This window comes from Lagenorhynchus albirostris, chromosome 5 (assembly GCF_949774975.1).
Source record: "Lagenorhynchus albirostris chromosome 5, mLagAlb1.1, whole genome shotgun sequence".
NCBI classification, from domain to species: Eukaryota; Metazoa; Chordata; class Mammalia; order Artiodactyla; family Delphinidae; genus Lagenorhynchus; species Lagenorhynchus albirostris.
The window spans coordinates 8,499,739-8,526,376 of NC_083099.1; the positions used below are offsets into that span (position 1 = coordinate 8,499,739).

Consider the following 26,638-nt stretch of genomic DNA (forward strand, 5'->3'; position numbering starts at 1 on the left):
GGGTAACCAGCCCCCAACCTTAGGTGCGCTCCAAAAATCACCTCGTTAGCATAACAAAAGACATCTTCAACACTCAACACTTAGGAAATTCCAAAGGTTGTAGGAGTTCTGTGCCACACACTGGGCAAAGACCAAACATATATTCCTTATTATAAATTAAGATATCACATCCACCAGTCTACCATATTAAAAGTTTTGGAGTGGGAAGGAGTTTCAAGCTTTAAAAATTGTCCTGCTCTACTTAGACTTAGCCCAAGTTCCCCCCAGTGTAATATGAGGAAGCAGAAGTAAGGGACAGGCAGAGTGAAACAGGAAAGGTGGAAAAGCTAAGACAGGGATGAGTGTGCAAGCTGGCCACTGATCTGTGACTGCTGTTCATCCTGTGGGACTTTCTGAGAAGCCTTGTGAAATGCATCTCGGCCTATCTGCTTGGGGGATGGAAGAGGGAATAATTCATTTATTAATCCATTCACTCATTCACACTTTTGGTTCTGAGTGGGATTCTGTAGATGTCCCATGCTGCAGCATCAGAGAATCCCAGGGCATGAAGTGAGTGGTCATGACAAAACCCCAAAGTGAGACTACACCTGCATGAAGCTGATCAAAGCCCTTGTGGGACTGGTTATTGCAACAGGGACTAGAGAAAGAAGTCAGGCTGAAGAGAATTAGGTGGAGCACAGCAGGGTCCAGTACAATCCTCAGACTCCCTCATGCCTTCCATTAGAGTCATGTCCACAGATCTGGTTATGGGAGACTACTGTCTTCCTAAAATTCAAGGAGACTTCTTCATTTTTACTGGGAAGTAGGGGTACCAAGACCCCAAATTTCCACGGAGGAAACATAGGGCTTTCCTTTGTGATCGTCCCACTGGATGAGAAACATTAATAAGGCATTAATATCTGGTCATTCTTCTTTTTTTTCTTTTCGGGCATATGAGAGTCAATGTTTCCCAATCCTCTTGCAGTAAGGTAGGGTCATGTGACTAATTATGGCCAATGAAACTTAGGCTGAACTGACCTGTTCCTCCCACAATTGTCCAGTCTTTCTCATCTCAGCTTGAGTGGAAAACATGGCGGCTGTTTGTTGAGAGGACAGAACAACAGCAGCCTGGATTGCTGAGTCATCACATGGAGGAGAGCCTCCTGGAAGAGTCACCTGGCACATAGCAGACTTTGCAAGAGCAAATGATAAATTTATGTGTGTAGCTGCTGAGATTTGGGGACTGTGTGTTATAATTTCATAACGTATTCTGTCTAAAATACCCTTACATATTTGCAAATTCCTTGTGCATTGTAATCAAAAGTCAGGAGAATGAGTTATACAGCAATGTTATAAATTACTTATAATATGCTATAAGTGTAATCAATGCCTGGGAGAAATTAAAGTCCTAAGTGAGGGAATGTACTAGCTGTACAAACGTTTAGAGCTGATAGAAAACTTTGCAACATCTCCTGTCAAGTCAGAGCTCATTAAAATTGGGATGTTTTGGTTGAAATTGCCACAGTATGGTGTCTTCAGTTGAATTTTCTGAAGACCGTCATGTGTTCGTAGGCATGGGATGCCCAAATCTAGCTTCACCTTGTGTTCCATACCAAGTACATCTGTACCATTGCCCATTACAACCTCATTCTTTACCTAAGCAAGTTATACATATTTCCCTAGACATAAACTTTTGACTTCTCAGAATCCCACATTTGCAATGATGCTATCGTAATTCATTGTGAAGCCCCAGCATTGTAGTTGATAAATAGTTGATGTTTGCTGAATTAAGTCAAATTGAACTGACATGAATTAAAGGAGTAGGAGGAAAATTATATGATCCATGTGCTGCGGACATTGTATCTATTATGAGGTGCCTAATATTAACCCCTTTTTGCAGATGAGGAAATTAGAGAGATTAGGTAAATTGCCAAATGTCAGACAAATAGCAGTTGGAGTTGAAGCCCCTGAATTCTAAGACTGGAGATAAAACCTGCATTCTTCCCACAGTATCATGATGCTACCTTGAGTGAAAACAAATATAAATTGAATCAAAGTGAATTGAATTGAATGGTATTGAGCCAAAGTGGAAAATCTATCTCAATGCACAGATGTGGACTCGAGACTCTGTAGTGTTAATTATGGGATATCGTTACAGACAGCACCAATCATCCTATGCCTATTTCCTAAGGGTGAGTCTTTAAAATATTGAACTCTTAATATGTTTTTAATCTACTTTTATTAATAAAAGTTTTAGCTAATAAAAAAAGTTTTGAACCAAACTCTTGGGTGATATATATTGCCGTAATAACGCCTAACTCTTTCTTTGTGAGAATGGCTCCTTTGATCCAGAGTCGGGGTGGAGAGAGGCCTGATTAGCATTGGCTCATAATACTTCTGGTCTTATCGGACCTGTCCACAGGGTGCGAAGCTGTCTGGACTGATAATCACAGCAGGGCTATTCACTGGTGCAATAGCTGCCCAGAGAAGCTTTGTAAGAGGCAGGTGCCTGCTTAAGTCAACTCACGCTTCGAGCCAGCGCACTTAAGGAAAAAGCAACGACTTGCAATCCTCTAGCTGTGGAATGCTACTTACAGACTGTTTTTGAAATAGATCAGGTTCAACCATCTCATTTCTCAGAAAAGGGAACAGTGCTAATACCTCCAACTGATCTTACAGTTTATACAAAGTATTCACACACCCATTATCCCATCTGTTACATCATTTGAGACCTCAGCCCTAGGAGGTTAAGTAAATTGTCTAAGGTCACATGGGTAATTAGTGACAGAATGAAAATGAAGTGTCAAAAACCTGCGATGTATTAAATGTATGCTTTTCACTGAGTTATTTGCTTAGTAAATATATATTGTACAGTATCTCATAGACAATGGATTTAGAATGTTGCATTGGCATGGCAAAAAGAGAATGTGAAATAGCCAATAAATGCTGGATTGCCCTCAACCTGCAGACAATCTAACAGCAAAGAAAAAGAGTTGCCAGTACCAAGTGGGAAGTGACAAGTGCCTGATGAGTGGTTCTAATCATTTTCTAGGGGAGGTCAAGTAGCCCAGTGAAGAGAAAGGTGCTCGAGGATTTCTAAGGGAGGGGATTATTTGAATAGATTTTTAGGTAGGTAGGATTTCAATGTGTAGACCTGGAGCGTATAAAGCAGAGGGAATTGTTCTAGCTAGGGACAAGAGGCCGGACCCATGAGCCATGTGGAAAACAATGAGGACTCTTTCCTTAATTCTCAGTCACATTATCTTTTCATATTTTAATGTCTAGAATACCATGAGTTACCTTAGAATCAATTTCAGAAGAAACTTACCATCCATGAAGCTGTAGAGTAAGCGGTGTACAAAATGAATGACGGACTCTTCAATCAATGGTGCTTCCTAGTCGAGGACTTGCAAGTCATCTTGACAAAATCAAGGGTGAATGAAGAAAAGGAGCAGAAGCTTAGACTCAACATTTAAGTTGTGGAGAAATCGTGAAAGGCCCTTGCATAACATATTAAGCTTGTTGAGATTTTATTAGAAGGGCAGTCGGGAGCCATTGAAGGTTTTTGAAGTAAGAAGCAATAGGATAAGGATCGTGTTTAGGAAATTAAATTGACAGCAATATATAAGTAAGATGAGAGTAGAAAGAGAGTAGGGAGGTAGAATGCTGAGAGGTGGTTAACATAGTTCAGGAAAGAAACCATCTAAACTATTGATTTGATTACTGAACAGCAAACCATCCCCAAATTTATCAGCTTAAAACAACCACCAGAATTTATTCTTTAATTCTATATTTGGCAATTTGGACTGGCTCTATCTGGACAGTGCTTCTGGTCTCAGCTGGTTTCGGTGAATTATCAGAGGATGGCTTCAGCTGGGATGACACATCACTGCTGCCATGTTCTTTCTATCATCCAGCAGGCTAGCATGGGCTCGAGGACCTGGGGCTGGGAAGAGGTCCTGCAGAGAGAGACGTGCCTCGGCTTCCAACAGGTATGGTGTCACTTCCACCGAATTCTGTTAGGCAAAGCAAATTGCAAAGTCAGATCAGATACAAGGGGAGGGAAAGCAGAGTTCACCTTTGATTCATTAGCTGCATAGTTACATTGCAGAGGGGTGTGAATAAAAGGGAAGGTGGGAAATAAATATGGCCATTTTCCCCCAGCAATCTGCCACACACCCCAATTGATTTCATTCGTTGTTTTTTTGCTGTTGTTGTTTTTGCTGTTGTAATTTTTTTGTCACTCTATGTAAGATGTAGAGGAAAAAGCCATTTTCTGGAACACATCTTATTAGTAATTTTTATCTAATTGTCACTGTCCTTGCTCAAAAGAAACAGAGCAACGTTGTTCTGTCTCTATTTTAAAAATCACCCATTCTATTCTGAGGAGTCAGTTCTATTTGAAACATTTGAAATGTATTACACTATATTTAATACTATTAATGAATGTGGTTCTACGACTACATTTGCCTTCTTTTTTTCCTCCTATGTTCAAATTACATTATGGTAAACATATCATACTAGGCTTAGGAAGTAAAATGTATAAATCAGTGGAGACTTATAAAAGATATTCTAACATGTTAGAAAAATATTTGGTGCTTAAAATATTGAAATTGCTTTTGATCCAGAATTTCACTGATCCACTCATTTGAGGATTATTTTAGTTTCCTCTTTCTCACACCATTGGTAGGTCTGTATTTAAAGATCTTGATAAATCAAGGGAAACCTTTCTGATACATTTCACGGACTAAGAAGGGCAGGATAAAACATAATCACGTGTCTTAGGAAAATTTCTCTTCAATGTGAACCCAAAAGAAATAGGTTTTCCTTCCACATCTTTTTATTTATTTATTTATTTTTTTTTGCGGTACGCGGGCCTCTCACTATTGTGGCCTCTCCCGTTGTGGAGCACAGGCTCCGGACGCACAGGCTCAGTGGCCATGGCTCACGGGCCCCGCCGCTCCGCGGCATGTGGGATCTTCCCGGACTGGGGCACGAACCCATGTCCCCTGCACCGGCAGGCAGACTCTCAACCACTGCGCCACCAGGGAAGCCCCACACATCTATTTTATAAATATCTATTTCATAGAGATATGCCTCTGGTTTTCATCTAGTTGCCTTCTTGAAATTTAAAAATGTATAAAGCATATTGTTAGAAGTATCTAGGATCCCATTTCATTAGAGTGAATACTCTCACCAGATTATGTAACTTTGTTTTCTACCTACCTATTGAATATGTTCCTCAACTTCCTGGCTATTGCCATTTCTCCAGTTCAGATCTTTATCACCTCTCTTCTGGACAAATGAAGTAACCCGTTAACTGGCACCCCTGCTCTCAGTTTTGCCTGTTTTGCAATGTGCCTTTTGCTCCTTTGACCCTCAGAGTATTTCCAGTGGAGTGGTAGTCTAGCCAGATGTTCTTTTTTTTTTTTAATTGAAGTATAGTTGATTTACAATGTTGCATTAGTTTCAGGTGTACAGTAAAGTGATTCAGTTATATATATAATTTTTTCAGATTCTTTTCCATTATAAGTTATTGCAAGATATTGAGTATAGCTCCCTGTGGTATGCACATGTGGTTGTTTATCTATTTTATATAATAGTAGTGTGTATCTGCTAATCCCAAACTCCTAATTTATCCCCCCCTTCCCCTTTGGTAACCATAAGTTTGTTTTCTGTGTTTGTGAGTCTGTTTCTGTTTTGTAAATAAGTTCATTTGTATCATTTTTTTTTAGATTCCACATGTAAGTGATATCATATGATATTTGTCTTTCTCTTTCTGACTTACTTCACTTAGTATGATAATCTCTAGGTCCATCCATATTGCTGCAAATGGCATTATTTCATTATTTTTTATGGCTGAGTAGTATTCCATTATATATGTATACCTTATCTTCTTTATCCATTCCTCTGTCGATGGACAGTCAGGTTGCTTCCACGTCTTGGCTATTGTAAAGTGTAAAGTTCATATCTATAGTGCTGCTATGAACTTTGGGGTACATGTATCTTTTTGAATTATCGTTTTCTTCAGTTATATGCCCAGTAGTGGGATTGCAGGATCATATGGTAGCTCTATTTTTAGAAGTGTTCTTTAAAGGAAATGATCTGTGTTCAAATAAGTTGTAAAATGCTATACCATACCTTCCATGCTTGCAGTCATAAAACCTGTTAGCACCTTAAAACTTTTAGGAGTCCTGAGTAACATGAAGATAGTGATGTGCTTTTGGCTTCTTCCATTACCCATGATCACCACCCTGCTCACTCTGAAGCACCCAGTACCTTAGGGAAAATTAGGATAATTACAGCAGGGATTTGAAGAGAAAGAGTCAATATTCAACACCCAACTTCCAGAAGGGGACTATTAAGATCATGGCCAGAAAGTCTTAAAATCCCAGGTTTATTGAGAGAGAATGGATTTATAAATTCCAAAAGATATTTACATATTAAGACACAGGCTTAGTGGAATCATAGATAACTCAACTATTTTCTTTTTAAATTTAATTTTTTAATTGAAGTATAGTTGATTTACAATGTTTCAGGTGTACAGCAAAGTGATTCAGTTATATATATATATATATATATATATATATATATACACACATATATTCTTTTTCAGATTCTTTTCCACTGTAGGTTATTTCAAGATACTGAGTACAGTTCCCTGTGCTATATAGTAAGTCCTTATTGCTTACCTATTTTATATATAGTAATGTGTGTATGTTAATCCCCAATTCCCAATTTTTCCCTCTCCCCATTTCCCCTTTGGTAACCATAAATTTGTTCTCTATGTCTGTGGGTCTATTTCGTTTTTGTAAATAAGTTCTTTTGTATTTTTCATTAGATCCCACATGTAAGCGATATCATATGATATTTTTCTTTCTCTGTCTGACTTACTTCATTTAGTATGATAATCTCTAGGTCCTTTTAACAAAAATATTGACAGGCTATTCAGAAAGCAGTGGTGTATGAAGAATGCCTACCAGACAGAGAAAGGAACATGATACTTTTCATCATGGGAAGAGGAGGCATTTGGAAGGGATACATAGAGGATAGAGATGCAGCCTGGATCCTTCAGGGACCCAGTGCCTTCACCTCCATGGACCTTGATCCAAGGGGCACCAAAACTATGAGGTGAAAACTCCAGGCAGGTTGAAAGGAAAGTTGAAACCCAAGGCGTGTGCATTCTCTTTACTGAAGGCAACTCTGAAAGGTCACTGACTTGCAAGGTCACCTCTTGTGCCAATATAAGGTGGCCACAGTGGAAGAGAAAAGATGATACACATACTTAGGCAGAAAAACAGCAGGGAATTTTATCAAGGGAATCTCCCTTGACAGATGTCTGGTGTGGAGGGAATTCAAAATTCTTCCATGATGCCACTGAGCAACTGAAAATAGTTGATATGGATCTGCTATGGTTCACCACAGTAAATGACAAGGTGATCCCATTTGAAAAACAGTAAAGCAGAAAGACATTTTTGCTGAAAAGCAGGGTATTCAGAGTGGTGATTGGATGCTTTCAAGGCTTTGATTTTGCTGGGAGAACAGGCAATGAGTTACACCTTGAGAAGCAGATGCAGTTAGAAAAAAGTCCACTTCCCAGATTTAGGTGATCAGAGTTCAATAAAAGAACACCCAGATATCATTTAATTCCAATTCCAGACACCATTTTGGAAAGGAAATTACAGGAGACAATCTGGAGGAGAAAAATGGTTTGAAAGAGAGTTTAAATTTTAAATTGAGTGAGAAGATTTTAAACTGGAAAAGATTGAGTTACCTGTAACTGGAAAGTTTACGTTATTATTTTCTACCCATCATTAGAAATGGAGATTATAAAGGAATTTAGTTATATAGACATATCATAGAATTTTCTACAAGTGAGTTGTAGGTCTAAACCATCTACTCTATTACAGAAATAAATCTGATTTCTCTTTTAATCCAGAGTCCCCCAAGTTTATTTGTCCAAAAACATATTTTTAAAAAGTAAATACATTGCATTTTCTCTCAGAACAAGTATTGGATGGGATATCCTTTGGGAAATAAGGTCCTATGCTCTTATTAGAGTTATCTCTTAAAAATAATCTCCTTTCTTTTAAAATCAATCTTGTTATTTATTTGTTTTAAAAATGCTTTTTGGGTTTCTTACATGTTTGAAGCATTCTTCTAGGTGCCTGAACTTGAAAGATGACTCAATCCTAAATTCTGACCTCAAGAAAACCACAGATTTGCAGAGGAAGTATGTGCTTGTTTTGACAACATATATGCTGATATTAGAACAGTAGGGAGAGAACTAGCAGGAAACTTGTACCCAGACTGCATGAAAATTTATGAGGGGTTTCACATTTTTCTCTTTAAGGGTTTATACTTTCTCTTTAAGAGAATGATCAAGGCAAAGGTATTCTATCTCATCATTTCTGTTCTACATTGTAGTAGAAGTTTAAGAAAGTGAAATAAGGCAAGTGAAAGGTATAAAGATTAGAAGGAAGAATTAAAACTCTTAATATATGCAGATGACATGATTATGTGATAAATCCTGAAGAATATACAAAACATCTATTAGATATAATAGTGAATTTAGCAAGATCATAGTATACAAAGTTAATATACTTGAAGCAAATATTTAGGAAATAAAAGTTTAAAAGTTCCGTTTAAAATAGCACTGAAAACATAAAATACATAAGGATAAATGTAGCAATAGATTAAAAACCTCTACACTGAATCTGAAAAAGATTAATGAGAAGAAAGAAATCATGAATAAAGTGTGAGATGTACCATGCTAATGGATTGGAAGAGTCAATGTTGTCAAGACGTCAACTTTCCCCAAGTTGTTGTACAGATTCAGTATAAGCCAAATCATAATCTCAGCAAGATTTTTTTTTTATTTTTGGAAATTGACAAGCTATTCTAAAATTCATATGGAAGTGCAAATAACCTAGAATAGTGAAAATAATCTTGAAAAAGGAAAATAATATAGGAGAGCTTACATTTCTAACTTCAAGACTTACTTGCTATGAAGCTACATTAATCAGGACAATACATCCACACTCACATAGTCAATTGATTTTTGACAGTACTACTGGGGAATTTCAATAAATGATGTTTGGATAACTGAAAATGCACATGGAAAAAAATAAACTTTGGCTTCTACATCATGCCATAGGTTAATTTGAGATGGATCATAGACCTAATCTTACAATCTAAAGGTATAGAGATTATAAAAGAAAAACCTAAGAAAATATCAAGAAAAATATCAAGAAAAATCAGGAAAATATCTTCATGACTGAAGATTTTGGGAGAAACTATTTTCAAAACATATTTGCCAAAAAACAAATAATTTGTATCCTACAATTCAATAATAAAAAAACAAACAATTCCATGAAGAAAAACCTGAACAGAGACTTCACAAAGGAAGAAATATATATGGCCAATGAGTAAATGAATAAAAGGTTCAACATCATTAGTCAGCAGGGAGATGCAATTAAATCACAAAGCGTTATCACTCCACACTTAGTAGGATGGTTAAATTAAAAAAGACCAATGATGCTAAATGTTGTCAAGGATATGGACAGCAAGCAGAATTCTCATACACTGATGATGGAATGTAACACAGTGCAACCAGTTTGGAAAACTGTTAAGTTTTTTTCTTCTTCAAGTTGAGCATATATCCTCCAAGATCTAACAATTTCACTCCTAGGAATTTACCCAAGAAGAATGAGAATATATTTCCACGCAAGACTTTATGGGAAATGTTCATAGTAGATTTATTCATACTAGTCCTAAATAGAAAGAACCCAAATGCCTACAATGAAAGAATAAAGAATTTTGATATATTCATATACTGGAATAATATTAAGCAACAAAAATGAAAAGCTCTTCACTCATACAACAACATGAATCTTTCAGACAATATACTAAGAAAATGAGGCCAGAAAGAAAACAAAGTACACTGTACGATTTCATATGTATGAATTTCTAGAAGACGGAACACTAACTTACTAGAGCAGGGTATTTACAAGGAAGAGGGAACTTTCTACAATGATAAAACCTTCTTTCTATGTCTTCATAGCAGTGTGAATTACACGGATGCAGGCATTTATCAAAATTCATTGACTTGTACACCGAAAATTTATATATTTTACTGTACACAAATTTGACAATAAAAAAAACAAATATTAAACTGTACTTAGTAGGAATGAATTTCACAGTGGTACGGACAAACAATTCTGAAACAACTCTCTGTGTGTCCTGTGATTGAGCAGATAAGAAAATATATGAATGAAAATGGGTGCCAGATTTTCCTCTGTAAATATGGAAGGGAGGCAGCTAGAATAAATAAAGAGATGTGTGCACTGGAATTGGAATTATCAGGTAAATTCATCGTTTTTAATACATAGATACAGAAATGTGTGTGTGTGTGAATTTGCTGTTTCCCCCTAGCTCTGAACACTGAAAGAGGCTGCAAGCAATGAAATATGAATAGCAATGAGCACAGCTAGTACTCAGATACTGGCTCCTAAATACCATTCTCCACTGAAAGGTACCAGGGCTCTTTGGAGGAAAGATTAACACCAGACCTAAAGCTTAAAAAAAATACAAAATGTGTTGTTCAGGGAAGTAAGAATGTACTCAAAGAATATTGGAGACATATCAAAAGGACAGAAAAGCCTGATGTCCAAAATCAGGAACAATTTGAATATCATATACATAATGCTAGAAGTGGATTATAATCCACGGAAGAAAATAAAAATATGCAAGTCCAAAGTGATATAATAATAAAGGAATGAATAAATACGTCAGGTGGTGGGGTGGGGGAGGGAAGGACAGCCAGGGGAAGGCAGGTGTCTCCGTCGGGGGGCACGTCTGCTTTTCCACAATCCTCCTTGATGCTCTTGCTTCCCGTCTGTTTGGAACAGCCTTCCTTTCCCTCACAAGCTTGGTGTCCGCTTCCCTCACACCTCTTCAAGGCACAGCTATATGTTATCTCCTTTGGGAAGGTTTCTTGAATTCTTAGAAGCATCTCAGTGAAGGAATTATGACCACTTGTTGTCCAGCTTGCTTTTTATTCTCTCTTCTCTCTCAGTGTAGGTAGCAGCAATTCTTTTTATATTTTGTAGAGCTCTCTTTTCTCTTAGGTTTATGTTGTGTTCTATAGTCCTGTTTCCATCTTCCCCACCCCCACTGGTGGGCACTTAGGTTTTGACTCATTTTTCTTGATGCTTTTCTATGAAGAATGCTATAACATGAATTGCATTATATTAAATTGTATCCCATCAACTGGTGGTGAGCTATGAAAATGAAAGTAATAGGGGTCAATTAAGTAAAAAAAATTAGTTTATCTTGATGCCAGCTGTGAAAAATGCATAAGACTGGCTGGGAGCCAATCACAGAGACCCTGTAAGGTACATCCTTCTACCTGCTTGCAGAGAAAACCTTATTCAAAGGAAAAACTATCAGCAGATGACTGCAGTTCTTCTGTCCTGTGATTCAGAGCTGGCTTTTGTTTTGTTCTCTGACTGGACAGCTCTGAATTGGGTTCCCTGACAACAGATGGCTCTGTCACTCGTTGGGCCAAACGAACCACAGTGATCCCCACAACGATGGGTGTAAAGCAGCCATGGAGGTATCAGGATGCCTGCTCACCCAGGACCAGAAGGAAACCTTGTGCTGGACTCCAGGACTCCCTTCCCCTTTCCTTGGCTCTTGTTGAATATAAACTTACAGAAGCCACACAATCCCTTCCCCAATCCATCATTCTTTCTGAAGATTAGATACAAAAATAAGAGCCAGATCCAAAAGTAGAGCCCTTCTGAGGAGGGTAGGAATTCCCCAATGTGGGTTAGACTTTAGGGCTCAGGCCGGTTAAAACACCAGATAGAACATGTTACAGGTGATAACCTCTCTGCTGCTCACAGATCTACAGGTCATTAGACAGTTTTGCCTTGATGGACAGCCATTGTAGCCCTAACTAACTCAGCTGGTTGAGCCTGGTCACATTACTCTAATGACAACTGACTTGCACACTGAGGCTAGAGGAGCACCTGTCTGAGACAAGACCCCAGGAACATACAGTTCCTGAAGGTATGTACAGCCCCAGGGAAAGACCATGAGGGGCCTTGGGAAACTACCATTCCCAGTGTTTTTCTTTGTATTTTTAGTGGCTCCTTCCGATCTGTTTGCTAATATTTCATAATCATAGGAATTACTATATATTGTAAACATTTAATTATAATTGATATCTATATGGTCATTTCTAATTTACACAATGGGATCAGATCTTCAATCTCAGCATATTCTCATTATAGGGTCATAAGTATATAATACTTATTATATTTTAATATAATAATTTCCATTTTATAGATGAAGAAACAGAGACTTGGAGAGGCAGAAACGTTTTCTATTATAAAAGGAAGAGAATTATGTAATAATGGGTTGAAAAATAAGGTGTTATTAACAGAACACTGAGCGGCCAGTAAACTGTATCTTGAGTATTTAAAGAAAATGTAATAAAATAAAGGGGAGAGGCATAAATGGGTATTATTTGGCCAAATGTGGCAAAGGTGGGGATAGGTTAACTCCACACCCTATTACCTATAGGATTTGGACTTGAGATGTTCCAGGATGTTGCTGTGCTCTGTTCGGGGAATGGAGATGTTACCGGTGGAATGGCAATTTCCTCGGGCCTTGTCCTCTCAAGGGAAAGAATTCAGATGAGAGACAGAGAGCAGTTCCAAGCAACAGGAGTTTTATTAAGCAAAGCAAGAGTACACTCTGGAGAAAGGATGTGACAGGGCCGTCTGGAAATCAGAAGCAGCTGCAGTGAAGGTAAGGTTGGGTTTTTTAGAGTGGTGGTCCCTCCCCGCATCCTACCTCATTTGACTGACAAGTTGGCAGATCATTTTAGGTTATATATCCTTTCCCTTAGTGCGCGGGCGCTTACCCATAAGCACCCAAGAAAAACCCACAGCGCGGGGCGGGGCGGGGCGGGGGGTGGAGGGTAAAAACTACAATGCTAATGTATTACAAATATGGCATAATGAACCCCAGGTTACTTTGAGTCACCTTTTAAGTCTTGGTGCTCCTGAGCCAACCTGTGCTGGCCGTTTTATCTTGCTTGGTCCTGATAAGGCTGGGAACTTAGCAGTGGTCCTTGACTAGAAGAGGGAGGATCTCTGGGCATGCTCTGATTCCTAGCGTCCTGGGAAAGATGACTCCACGCAGGATGGGGCGGGACCCGCTCATGTTTGACTAGCTACCTGACAGAGATACTCCTCCCCAAACTCATCCAGATATGTTGCAGGTTCTTGGGACCCGGGAGAATGGGAGACTTGATGAGACTGTAGGTGACTCAAGGCACTTCTGTCATGTTAACAAAACCATTTCCCAACTCATATCCACGTAGGATACTATTTTTTTCTTTCCTCTGTAATTCCTTACTCCACGTTCAGGCATTGATGACTTCTCATTTAGTACTGATTACTTCAAGGGAGGAAAATGCACTAAACCTGGAGAAAAAGAAAAGTTTGGACTTTCTGAAGCCGTGTTTTAGGCTCCAGATAAAAAGAATTAGAATAAGAGATCAGTTTTCAGTTTTTCCTAACATCGAGGGTAAAGACTTCATGAAATGGGAGAATGGTGAAGACAAATGGGAGAGTGCAAAAGAAAATTGATAATGATGGATCCCAGCAAAGGGACCTTGAGTCTTTCACTCTGCTTTCTCCATGCTTCATCTCCCACTATGTTTAATCCCAGGGGGCATAATAGAATACCCAGAGAATTTGCGGATTTGAATATAAATTAAAACTATGTAAATTTTCATAAGATCACCCAGGATAGATGTAAGACCTAAGTTTCCCTGTGCCCAGATGGTGCAGGAGCAGAAGAAATCTCTATGATCAGACAGCAAATCAGAGAATATTTTACTCTGAGGTCAGCCTATTGTCCTGCGGCCCTTAAAGAAGGGGGTTGTGTGCTGGCTTAGGCAGAGAGTGGGTCAAAGTTCAGATATTTGGGGGGAAGGAGAGAAATTAACCAAAGTTTAGTTAACAAGCGTTTTGTTCTCATTGATCAGTGTGGCTTTCTTTGGCAAATGGGAGACCAGCTGATGGGATCCAAGTAGAGGCTTGCAGTGTGCTTGCGCAGAGAGCGAGCCCTCTGTGCTTCTGCCATTGCCATGAAATAACAGGTCTCAACTGGCCCGCTGGCTTGGGCAGAGAGTGAGAGATACACAGAGCAGAGCATCACAGGCTGACTTGTAATATGGAACAGAGCTGCTTCAGCCACCAAAGCCTGGAGAGGAGCTGCCCTGGCTACCACTGAAGTTCAAGAGTGAGGGACTGCCATGAAGGTCTTGTGGTTGTTTGCTATGTGGTATTACTATGACAATATGGATTAATTAATTAGAAAACAGGATAGCAGTAAATTTTATTTATGTGTTTATTTTGGAAATTAATGGGAAAGTAAACATAAATGGCTTTAAAACACACGAGAAGACTCTCAATCTCACTTATAATATGAAAAAATACTCATTAAAACTACACTAGAACATCTTTTGTTAACCACTAGATTGGAAAAATTGAACAGTTTGATAGCACCTTTCATTTGCAAAGGCAGTGGACTAGATATGGTGAGAACAGATATTGACTCAAACAGATATGATTGCTAAGTAATTTGTCAAAATTATAAATACTTTCACCTTTGACCCAGCCATCATATTTCTACTATTTATTTATTTTGCATACTTGTACATGTGCAAAATAATGCATTCAGATTGCTATTCATGCAAGATGATACATGCAGCAGCTTTGCTAATAGAAAATGTTTGGAAATCACTTGACTATCCACCAGTATTGAACTAGTTAAATAAATGATAATATATAATTTTACAAAGGGATATAATGCAGCTGTATAAAAGAATGGGGAAACACTTTGTATAGGTATATATAAAGGTGACTAGGGTAGATATATGCTAAAGGTGTGTGTGTATTAATATATTTTTATATATTCATATGTTTATTTTTAAGTAAAAAGTGGTTTTCTAACAATAGGCTTTAAAAAGAAAAATGTGCATTTATCATACAATATTTTGACTATAATAGGGAACATAAGAATCTGTGTGTATGTATTTACTGGCTTGCTTACAAATATAGTAACATTGGTGTAAGCACCAAAACCAGTAATAAAAGTTATCTGTCAGGGTATGGGACTCAGGATGGGGACTGGACACATAAAGGCTCTCACTGTATATCACTTTATATTTTCTTTTCTTTTTGAACCACAAGAATGTATTATCTATTTAGAAAACAAAAACAAAAAACCTCAGTGAAGAATAAACATAACAACCAGAAAAAAAAACATTGCTGGGGAGGGGGAAATACATCAAACGACAACAAGCAGACTAACAGATGAGTGTGAAAGAGGGAAGGACAAAATCAGTCTCATAAACTTTGACATATTATGTAGTTTGGGGATCAAAATCTGGTGCCCCACTGGCTGAATTTAGCACACAGATGTGTTTTTCCTGGCCAGTACACTATTGTTTTAAAATGCAAATCTTAGTGTCTGTGTGAGCCCGTACTTTTCAGTTAGCTGTGGTCACTAGCCATTTATTATTTTGTACCAGACACTGAAAATCATTTGAGTTATAATCTCTGATTTAGTCACTTGTGACCAGATATTCTCATCATTGGCTGTAGACAGCATTACCTTCTCCAGATCAATCTCTAAGAGACTTTTCACCATAGGAGAGATATTAGCTCCTACAACTCAAACTTCTAAGTGATCCTCTAACCAAGGTGAGAGATAATCCTTTCAAACCTACTTCCTCAGGAAGTAGTTAGGGGACCTAGGCAGGTTGGGAAGGAAAATCTATGTTGCTACCACCTGTAACATATTTGACCTGTTTGTGAAAAGCTATTCATAAGAGAACCAAATGTTCCCCTTAACATTTACTTAAAAAATTAGAAAATGCGTTAGTAACATCCTTATCTCCCAGATTTGCACAGGAAAGGACAACATGACCTTTTAAATATTCTTTTTTAGTTAATTCTTAGGATCAAGATTGAAAAAAGAAATTGAGAATAAATATTGGAAAAATATGACTATTAAACAGCCAAACCTGGAAGAGTGGGTCCCACAAAAGGGAAAGTAATTGATAGATGAATAATACAATGTGTAAAGATGTATTAGCGTTTTCATTATTTTGTACTATTTCTATTCAGTTGGAGCTGATTTCCATAGTAATATAGTTAGCTAAAAATCTGCCTTTGTGTATAAGGTCTCCACAGAAAAAGCAAATATGAAAATGGCAATTTTTAAAACAATATCCCTTTTTTGTTTAATAAAACTAATGTTTTCAAATCTGCTTTTATTAAAACACAATAAATACCATCAATTTTTGACATGAAATCTTATTATATACTGTAAATATTTATCACTTTCTAGGGGGAAGATTATGCAGTAGATGACTTCTCACTGATTCACTCATAAAGCTGAGTTAGAAGTGAAGCTTCTTTTTATTTTCATAAAAATAAAAGGGACTCAGAATTTGACATCCATTCCATTTGGACCAGATAATCAGACAAAGCACAGATGGTGCACTTTTCAAGAGCATTTTTTTTAGCATTAGAAAAATTATAAAAATAATGCTAATATAAAAACCTTCAAGGTAAAATACATGGAAAACAGACAATAATGCTACTGCAGAGATCACATCCTCTACTGTTATGGGATTTATTTTCTTACTAAAGTATAATTTATACTGTTCTATGTTTATAGATCTGACAAGAAAATTTTTAGAATCAAATGATGGCTTAAGGTAGAACACAAGACGCATGTATGGTCTTGATGTCAACCACCCCAGGACTCCCTGGAGACCAACATAGCTCAGTCGTTGATCAGATTTCTACAGACTTATAGATTCTTGGTCATTGATCATTGCTGTCAACAAAGTTATAGGTCTTTGGGGTCTGACATAGATTTTGAGAGCCTGATGACAGCTAGAAATGCACGTACATCTAGAAAGTTTTGGATTTAAATTCGAGTGAGTCACTGACCTTCAGAAGCACTCCCATTAAGGATCCACGGACCACTGGTTAAGGGTTCCTGAAATAAATGATCTCTAACATACTCCAAACATTTTTATCCATTTATTATTTGGTCACTTACATTCCCATTCTCTTCTCTAGAAATGTGTGAATCATTGTCTACTCTGATACTCAAGATTTAAACTTGATTCCATCATTAATAGTCTTTTACATACAATACTACCTCTTAGTTCTAGTCATAAATCTGTAGTTTCAATCCCACTCCTGGAGACAAAAAAGAGTTAGAATTTATTAATTTTATCTTTTCTTCTTTCTGAGCTAATAATGATGGGAGAGGGGAGAAAAGTGAGATTTTATCATATTTACTGAGTAAATAAAACTCAACTTGTTCCAGACTTCAGCTAGCATGTTAACTTTTGGATATTTATCCTTTTACCTCAGTGCACGAGTTATCCTCTCAGACAGTACCACATAATAGTTTGGTGTTTCTTTATTGTACCTGGAAAACATTTTATAAAATTAAATAATTTATGATCAAAACATTGACAGACAAAACCAATTAGGCTTAGAATACTATTCTTTATTTTTATTATTAAATGCTTACTTCATTTTTTAAAAGTATTATTATTAGGTAAAGAAATGTTAACATATCAGAGTTTTCAAAATTATTCTGACTCTTTTATGATCCCCTTTGAAGCTCAGTTGTTTTGTGTGTGGATGCAACTTGCAGATGAAATTACTCATGTGCAATTAAACAATTTTTCCTTTAAATATAGTGGCTTTTCAATACTCAAATGATGTATTTTTAAAAGGGACTAAATATCCACATTATGAAAGCAATTATTTAATTATTCTGGACAAAAAAAAAACCATAAAAAAATAACAGCAAGTATAACATCCCAGACTCAGCCAAAGTCCATTTCAAATGCTGGCCTTTTCTGTTCTTGGCCAACATGCTTATAGCATTCTGGTCAGACTCCAGGACTTTAAAAATAATGAACTGTATTGGGCTTGAACTTGGTACCTAGAGTATCATTCTCAAAAAACTGTATCCTTGAATGTGTTATGGGGAAACTGGGTTAAGACAGCAAACTGAGAGCACATATCTAACTTCCCCCTGCTCAACATTTGATTTTTTAAAAGAATTAAATAATTACTATGTGTAAAAAAACTGTCAATGAAGCAGAAATTTCAAGAAATTCTTAAACAAATATAAAGGAGATAGAATTGGATACATGGCAATAATTGAAGATCAAGACATATACAGAAGCCTGGACAGTTTTTCTATAGACATTCAAAGCTAAGAGTCAAAGATTCAGTAGGAGGAGGGTGCACAAGGACAATAGTGAATGTGATAAATTGGGGAAATATGTCCTGCATGCCTGGGTAGCTTACCTTTTCCCTTCTGACCTGGTTCCGTGGGGCAAGTTAAAATAGCAAGTGATTGGGAGAAGCTGATAAGTATCCAGGTATATGACAACTTTCAGGAGGACTTTAAAATCTTCCACAATCAGAATTACAGGAACTCTCTAGCTGGGAGTATATCTTATCCCACCCTTATATCACTGTCAGAGAGATAGTTATGAATCAGGGTAGTTAAACAGGGTAATTCTCCTAAATTTTTTTTCAAAATAATAAGAGATAATATAATACTTCTGAAAAGTCATATTAGTCATAGACTAGAAATCTAAAAATTTCAAGAGAAATTCCATCTAAATTTTGAAATTATAATAGAGGAGAAAATAATGGAGGAGAGGAAATTATTAAGAACAAGAGGATATAAAATAATTTCAAAGCTAATAAAATAAAAGAGTTTTTAGTTTTTGAGGTAAATTTAGTATGAAGCAGAATGTATGCAATAATTTCACTTCATGGGAGAAATTTTAAAAAACACTGAGGATAATGAGAAAATTTAGTTTCCAGAAAGATAAAAATAGGTTTTCTACAAAGCAATGAAAATCAAATTGACATCATGCTTCTCATCAAAAACCATGTATATTAGAAAACACTGGAGCAAAATGTTGACTATTCTGAAGGAAATGATTTTGAACCTAAAATTCTATACTTCATGAAAGTGGCATGAAACTTGAAAGGCCTACCAAAGACATTTAGAATTAAAATCTCTAAAAAAATTTGCCACACATAAACTCTAAAAAAATCCTTAGAAAAAGACCTTAAGTATAAATACACATATGTACAGACATACATATACACAATAAAATCATGAGATAAAAAGGGCAAAGAAACTAGGAAATAAGGAAGCAAAATTTCAGTCCAAAGAAATACATAAAACATTTAGTTAATTCTAAAAATTATTTATGCACAATCTAATAAAAAAATAACCTAACCATCTGGATCTCAAATCCCAGATGATCTCAACATGTAATGTGGCAGGGGCTGGGAGACTAGAAGGATGTGATAGGTACAAATGTTTAAAAAAGGTGTGAGAAAAAGACAAAATGAAAAATATGAGAGGAAAGATAAGACACATAAAGACCTATTCTAGAGATTCAACATGCAAATAATAGAAATCTCAGGATAAGAGAGCTAAGAAGATGTAAGAAAAAAATTATTAAAGGAATAATAGAGGGGAAATTTCCAGTACTGAAGAATGACATGAGAAAAAGACTCGTGACTATTCCAGAAATCTTCCATTAAAATCAGCAAGTAAACCAAGAGAGAAGAAGACATGGATCTGGAGAACAGTCAATAGTGAGTTGTCTAAAAGTACCAATGATGATGAAAATGATAATTAATACCTGTTGAGCTATTTAATACCTGCCTAAGAAATCTACATTACTTATATCATACTATTCTTCCAAAAAATCTAAGTAGTATTATGTAAAATAATTAAGGGAATATTTAAATTAGAAATTTCTAAACCTTATATTTATGTATATTTGATGGATCAAGGAACAGAGATAAAAATAACTATCAGAGATATGATATTACTATTAGAAAAAACTAAAACTGGAATTATAAGAAATGTCATCTGGAGAATGGGGAGTATAAAGTCAGGAGATGGATTTTTCTCAAAAACCCTTCTGTACTACTTGATTTGTTACTAATGTATGTATTAATTTGATAAACACACACACACACACACACAGAAGCAAAAAAACCCAAAAATTAAACCATTCAACAAAAAAAAAAAGGAAAAAAAGAAAGTGTTATAAATAGAAAATATTAAGTATGGTTACAGGAATAATCCCAACATCACAATAAATGTAAATGTGATAAATTTCTCTATTGAGGTCCATGCTCTCTGGTTAAAAAGAATCCAGCTATTATCATTTGAAAGTGACACACAAAAGTAGGCACTTGTCTTTTTGTGGAACATTCATCTTTTTTGGACAGCTTTCGTCTTTGGAGACTCTCCCCATTATAAGTCTCTCATCCACAGGATAGATATTCCCAGCATCCCTTGAGATTATGGCAGATATATGTGACTAACTGGGAAGTGAGAAAATAACTCTCAATCTTTGGGCATTGGCTTTTCACAAAGATTGGCTTTGGCATTTCACAAAGATTAGTTGCAGTCTGGCATCCAGCTTCTAGTGGGATTTGTGAGATTTGGGTGTCTGTGCCAAAAAGAAGCAGCACTTCTATTCTTCAGTAGTATAGCCATTGCATTGTGGCTTAGTTTTTCCTGTAAAGTAATCCTTGAGCCTGAGTATCTGGTTGTTCTCTGTGAACATTCTTTGTGAGCTATTTAATACCCTTAAATAAATTTATATTCTGCTTAACTAATTTCCAACTAGTGTTAGTTTCATCTAAAAACCCTGAGATACACACACATAAAAGTAAGTGATAAAGAAAGATCATGTAACAAGATGCTAAAATGGTTTTAGGTAAATTACTGAGACCATGCATATTACATTCCAGGGTGAGGTGCTGGGTCAGGATGAGATTTTCAAAGGAGGTGACCAAAGTCCAATTATATGACCCTTCCATCCTTCGCCCAAAAGAAAGGTATAAAAAGGTTGGATTTAGAGATGAGATATGTAGAGAATTTTTGGAGAACCCTACCCCACAAATGAAAAAGGCTTCAACAAGACCACTCAAAGAACTTACTTTGAGTGAGAAGAATTTCCCCAAAGAATTTAGGGGACCCAGTGTATCTGAATCCATCCTGGGAAATCTAAGTGGCAAGAGACTAATTTTTTAGGTGCTTTAAGGATGGAGTAAAGGAACAGGCTTTGTAGTATGGCCTATACTTTTGGAACTTATCATAGAAAAGGATAACGAAGTGTATTCTGAGGGTTCAACTGTGGGCCATGGAAAAGAGAGCTGGCATGAAGTCATTTTAGGTCCATCCAAAAAGACTCTGGAGGAATGGCAGACCATATATAGAGAAACAACAGATATTACTGAATGCCTGTAGATCCAAGAAAGGGGAAGTAACCATAAAATAGAGACAGATTTGCCCACATCAAAGAAAATGTACCTGAGAGAGTCTCCCAAGATGCACTCACAACCATGCTCCAGGAAGGAAAGAATCAGATTTAAAGATCTTCTGAGTCAACAGAGTTCTGTTGGTAGATCACTACAATAGTATTAGTAAGTCAGAAATTTCCTGCTCCCTTGCATCTGTCCTTTCCCTTTACTTCAAGTCAGAGACCATCAATAATAAGACAGAGGAGCATGAGTAGAAGGGCTAGAAGGAGAAGAAGTAAAGAAAGCCCCACTTTCTGATGGCAGGCTTCCTACCAACTCAAAGTCTGAACTGGATAAGAAGTAACAACTATAAGGAGATTGAAAGTTGTCTCCTACCCACAGAAATGGACATTTAAATGACTAAAATCAGACTGTGTTTGAAACCTGCAGGATCAAAGATTTTACTACTGAAGAAAATTTTAAAAATATATGGTGTGCCTGAGTTTTCATCCAGGAGCAGGGGATACCTTAACATATATTTAAAGGAATATATAGAGAAAAGAGTTGTTTTGTAATTATATGTCAAGAGCCATATTTATTTTAGATATTTCTATTACATTTTTAAATGGGGACAAGAAAAAGATCTATCTGACAACTATTTAAAAAAGATCTATCTGACAACTATTAAAAAGCAAAATTCATCAGGAAAATATGAGTTACAAACCTCAAGGCACCCAACAACATAACTTTAATATATATTAAACTAAAACTAATATAAATTCAAGAAGTAATTGAAATAGATGTGTAAGACTTTATATATGCTTTCTATTCCACTCAAAATTTAATGAAGTATGCCCCCAAATTGACCCTCTATTAGGCTTTGAAGAATACTTCAACAAATTTCCCAAATCAGAAATCATGCAAGCTGGATTTTCTGGAAACAATACAATTATGCTATTCTAAATATCTGTAGTCATAGAGGAAATCCAAATACAAATTACAAATATTTAGAAATAAATAATGACAGCAGTGTGTGTGTGTCTGTGTATTCACATCATATAAAGTGGTACATGGGTGAAAAATTTTAATAGTAAGTATATTTGTTAGGAAACCATAAAAAAATGGTTTATGCATTCATTTTAAGAAGGTAGAAAAAAGACAATAAAATATACAAAAAAGTAAAGGTAACAAATTAAGAGAGGAAAAGAATTAACTATATAAAAAACAAAAGTGTAAACCAGATCATTAAAACAAAAGTTGATTTTTGGGAAAGTCCAATAAATACAGTCTTTGGTAAACCTGATCAAAGAAATAAGAGTAAATGTCACAACTTTTGACAAATGCATAATCTCATGCATCTGTCATTACAATGCCATACAGAATAGATTCACCACCCTAAAAATCTGTATTCCACTTATACATATCTCTATCCCCCTGAACTCCTGGCAACCACTGACCACCTTTATAATATCACATAGAGTGTTTTTACTACCCTAAAATTCTTCTGTGCTCTACTTATTCATTTCTCCCCACCCTGTTGAACAATGACCTATTCATTGTACCCATAGTTTTGCCTTTTCCAGAATGTCATATGATTAGACTCACACAGTCTATAGGTTTTTGGCAAGACTTTCTTCTTTCACTGGCAACATACATTTAAGTTTCTTCCATATTTTTTCGTGGCTTGAGAGCTCATTTCTTTTATGCTAAATACTATTCCATTGTATCTATTAAAGAGCTTGGTGCTTCCACGTTTTGCAATTATGAATAAAGCTGTTATAAATATTTCTGTGCAAATTTTTGTGTGAAGATAGTTTCAACACATTTACAAAAATGAATGGAATTGCTCGATTGTATGGTAAGCCTGTGTTTAGCTTTGCAAGAAAGTCCTGTGTCATTTTGTATTCCTGTGAGAGTTTCTGTTGCTCCACATTCTTGCTACCATTTAGTGTTGTCAGTTTTTGGATATGAACCATTCTAATAGTTGTGTAATGGTATCTTATTTTTCTTTTAATTTGCAATTCCCTGATGACATATGATGTTGAACATCTTTTTATAGGCTTATTTGACATCTGTGTGTATATATATATATATATATATATATATATATATATATAAATGTGTGTATATATAGGTATATATTTTGGTGAAGTTGTCAATTCAGATCTTTTGCCCATGTTTTAACTGGGTTGTTTGTCTTTTATTGTTGAGTCTTAAGAGTTCTTTGTACATTTTATATACCATTGTTTTTTATCAGATGTGGGTTTTAAAAATATTTTTTTTTCTATTTTGTGGTTTGTATTTTTATTTATTTATTTATTTATTTATTTATTTATTTATTTATTTTTTATGAGGGCCTCTCACTGTTGTGGCCTCTCCCGTTGTGGAGCACAGGCTCTGGACGTGCAGGCTCAGAGGCCATGGCTCATGGGCCCAGCTGCTCCACGGCATGTGGGATCTTCTCAGACCGGGGCACGAACCCGTGTCCCCTGCATCGGCAAGCGGACTCTCAACAGCTGCGCCACCAGGGAAGCCCCTGTATTTTTATTATTTTAAAAGTATATTTCAAAGAGCAGGATGTTTTTTTTAAATTTAGTTTTGGCTGCATTGGGTTGTTGCTCGCAGGCTTTCTCTAGTTGTGGAGAGTGGGGGCTACTCTTCATTGCGGTGCACGGGCTTCTCTTTGTGGTGGCTTTTCTTTGTTGTGGAGCATGGGCTCTAGGTGTTTGGGCTCCAGTAGTTGTGGCACACAGGCTCAGTAGTTGTGGTACACAGGCTTAGTTGCTCCATGGCATGTGGGATCTTCCTGAACCAGAGCTCGAACCCATGTCCCCTGCACTGGCAGGCAGAGTCTTAACCACTGTGCCACGAGGGAAGTCCCCAGAATTTTTTCTCCTTTAAAATAAGTCAGACATCAACTTTATTTCTTTCATGGATTGTGATTTTGGTATTGTTTCTAAAAAGTCGTCTTTAAACTCAAGGTAGATTTTCTCCTATGTTATCTTCTAGAAGTTTTATAGTTTTTCATTTTACATTTAGATTTATGATTCATTTTGAGTTCATTTTTAGAAAGGTGTAAGGTCTGTGTCATATTTTTTCCCTGTAGATGTCTCATTTTTCCAGTACCATTTGTTAAAAAGATCATCCTTTTTTCCATTGAACTGATTTTATTCCTTGTCAAAGATCAGTTAGCTATATTTGTGTGGCCCTATTTCTGTGCTTTCTATTCTGTTCCACTGATCTATTTGTCTATTATTTTACCAGTGTCACACTGTTTTAATTACTGTAGCTTTATAGTAAGTCTTGAAGTCACATATTGTCAGTCTATAGACTTCTTCTTCAATATTATTTTGGCAATTCTGTGTCTTTTTCTTTTTGATATACTATAAACTGCAGAATCAGTTTGTCAACATGTACAAAATAACTTGCTGGGATTTTGTTTGAGATTCCATTGAATCTTTAGATCATATTGGGAAGAACTGATATCTTAACAATATTGAGTTTTCCTTTGCCTCCTGGATCTGTCAGTTACTGGTAGAGGAATGTTGAAATCTCCAACTATAGTGAATTTGTCTATTTCTCCTTGACATTCTGTCAGTTTTTGCCTCATATATTTTGATGCTCTGTTGTTAGGCACATACACATTAAGTACTATTACGTTTTCTTGGCAAATTGACTCCTTTATCATTATGTAATGACTCTCTTTATCCCTGAAAGTTATCCTTGCTTCTGAAGTCTGTTCATCTGCCATTAATATAGCCACTTCTGCTTCCTTTGATTCATATTAGGATTGTATATCTTTCATCCCTTTACTTTAAAATTTTTTCACAGCACAGTGAATTTTAACATTCCCCCCTTTGGGGAATGAGAAGTGGCAAAGCCCACATTTGGAAACACTCAAAAAGTTGTCCAGCACTTTGGTAGAGAAAGGATTTGGTCCAAATTCTTTCTAGTTTAGGAGGTGGAAAGGCAAATAAAGTTGGTAGCGCTAACCACTCTGTCCTGGGGTGAAGTTGAAGGTGGGCAGGGAAATGGTCTGAGACAGATGGGCAGAGCATGAGTGTGAGCTCAAGTTCTTTCCAACAGAGGTAGTTGGTCCTGGGTGGATGCTAGGGAGTCACAGCAGCCTGAGGGTTTGGGCTGAGTAGATGTTGCTGTGGTTGCCTTCCTTTGCCCAGTCCACCAGCTCCCTGCTCCTGAACCACAGATGGATCTCCCTCTGGGCCCCTACACAAGGCACTGGCCTGGATGATGTTCCCACACACTCAGGAATCAGTCCAGATCATTTCTGGGAGCCTCATTTTCCCACCAGTCCTTGTGTGTTAACCCCTCTTGCTGTCTTCTGATGTGGAGGCTGAAGTCACCCTGGAGTCTTCCCTGATGGTGCCAGGGGCAGCCTCAGCAGAGTTGCTGTTTCCTATCATGGCCCTTGTGGTATAGACTACATGGGGGTCTTGCCAGACCATAGGGACCAGGGGCCAGAGCTCATGTAGCTGATGAGGGCTGGGTAAAAGGGCTTCCTCCTGGTAGTGGTAGGCCTCAGCCAAGACACTGTCTGGTGCCTGCAGTGTCTTTGTCCCCACCAGCCCGAGGACCCTGCTCTCAAAGCCCTGGATCACAATCGCAAGGAGCCACTGCTGCAGGCCATCTGGCTTCACTTTGACCAGAATCGCTCCAGGCCCAGGCGGGCCCGTCAGAGCTGGGACACACAAGCAGGTGTGGCCAAGGACTGGCAGGCTGCACACCAACCTCCGCAGCCTGGTGCGCCCCATGAGAGGCTGCCCATGAGGCCTGGGTGCTGGCTGCTGGATAAGCACTGCAGGGAACTCGCCCCAGCCGCCGCTGTAGCCCTTTTCATCCCTTTACTTTTAATCTATTTTTTTTTAAATAATTAAAGTGAGTTTCTTACTGAGCAGTCATGTAGTTTTTGATCTACTCTGAGAGTTTCTGTCTTTTACCATTTAGACCATTCACATTTAAAGTGATTATTCATACAGTTGGATAGATGTCTACCATATTTTTAACCGTTTTACTTGTCACACTTATCCTTTGTTACTTTGTTATCTTCATATTGTTTCCTACTTTTTCTGATTGTAAATCAGCATATGATTCCATTTTCTCTCCTCTCTTAGCATATCAGTTATACTTGTTTGTAGATTATTTTAGTGGTTGCTCTAGATTCTGCAATACTCATTTACAATTAACCTAAGCCTACTTTTGAATACACTATGTCACTTCACAAG

General features: G+C 37.0%; 1 pseudogene; it reads right to left on the reverse strand.

Moving 5' to 3' along the window:
• LOC132520796 (uncharacterized) overlaps positions 1-26,167 on the reverse strand; it is a 34,551-nt pseudogene extending 8,384 nt beyond the window's left edge.
• Positions 26,168-26,638: the final 471 nt, after the last annotated feature.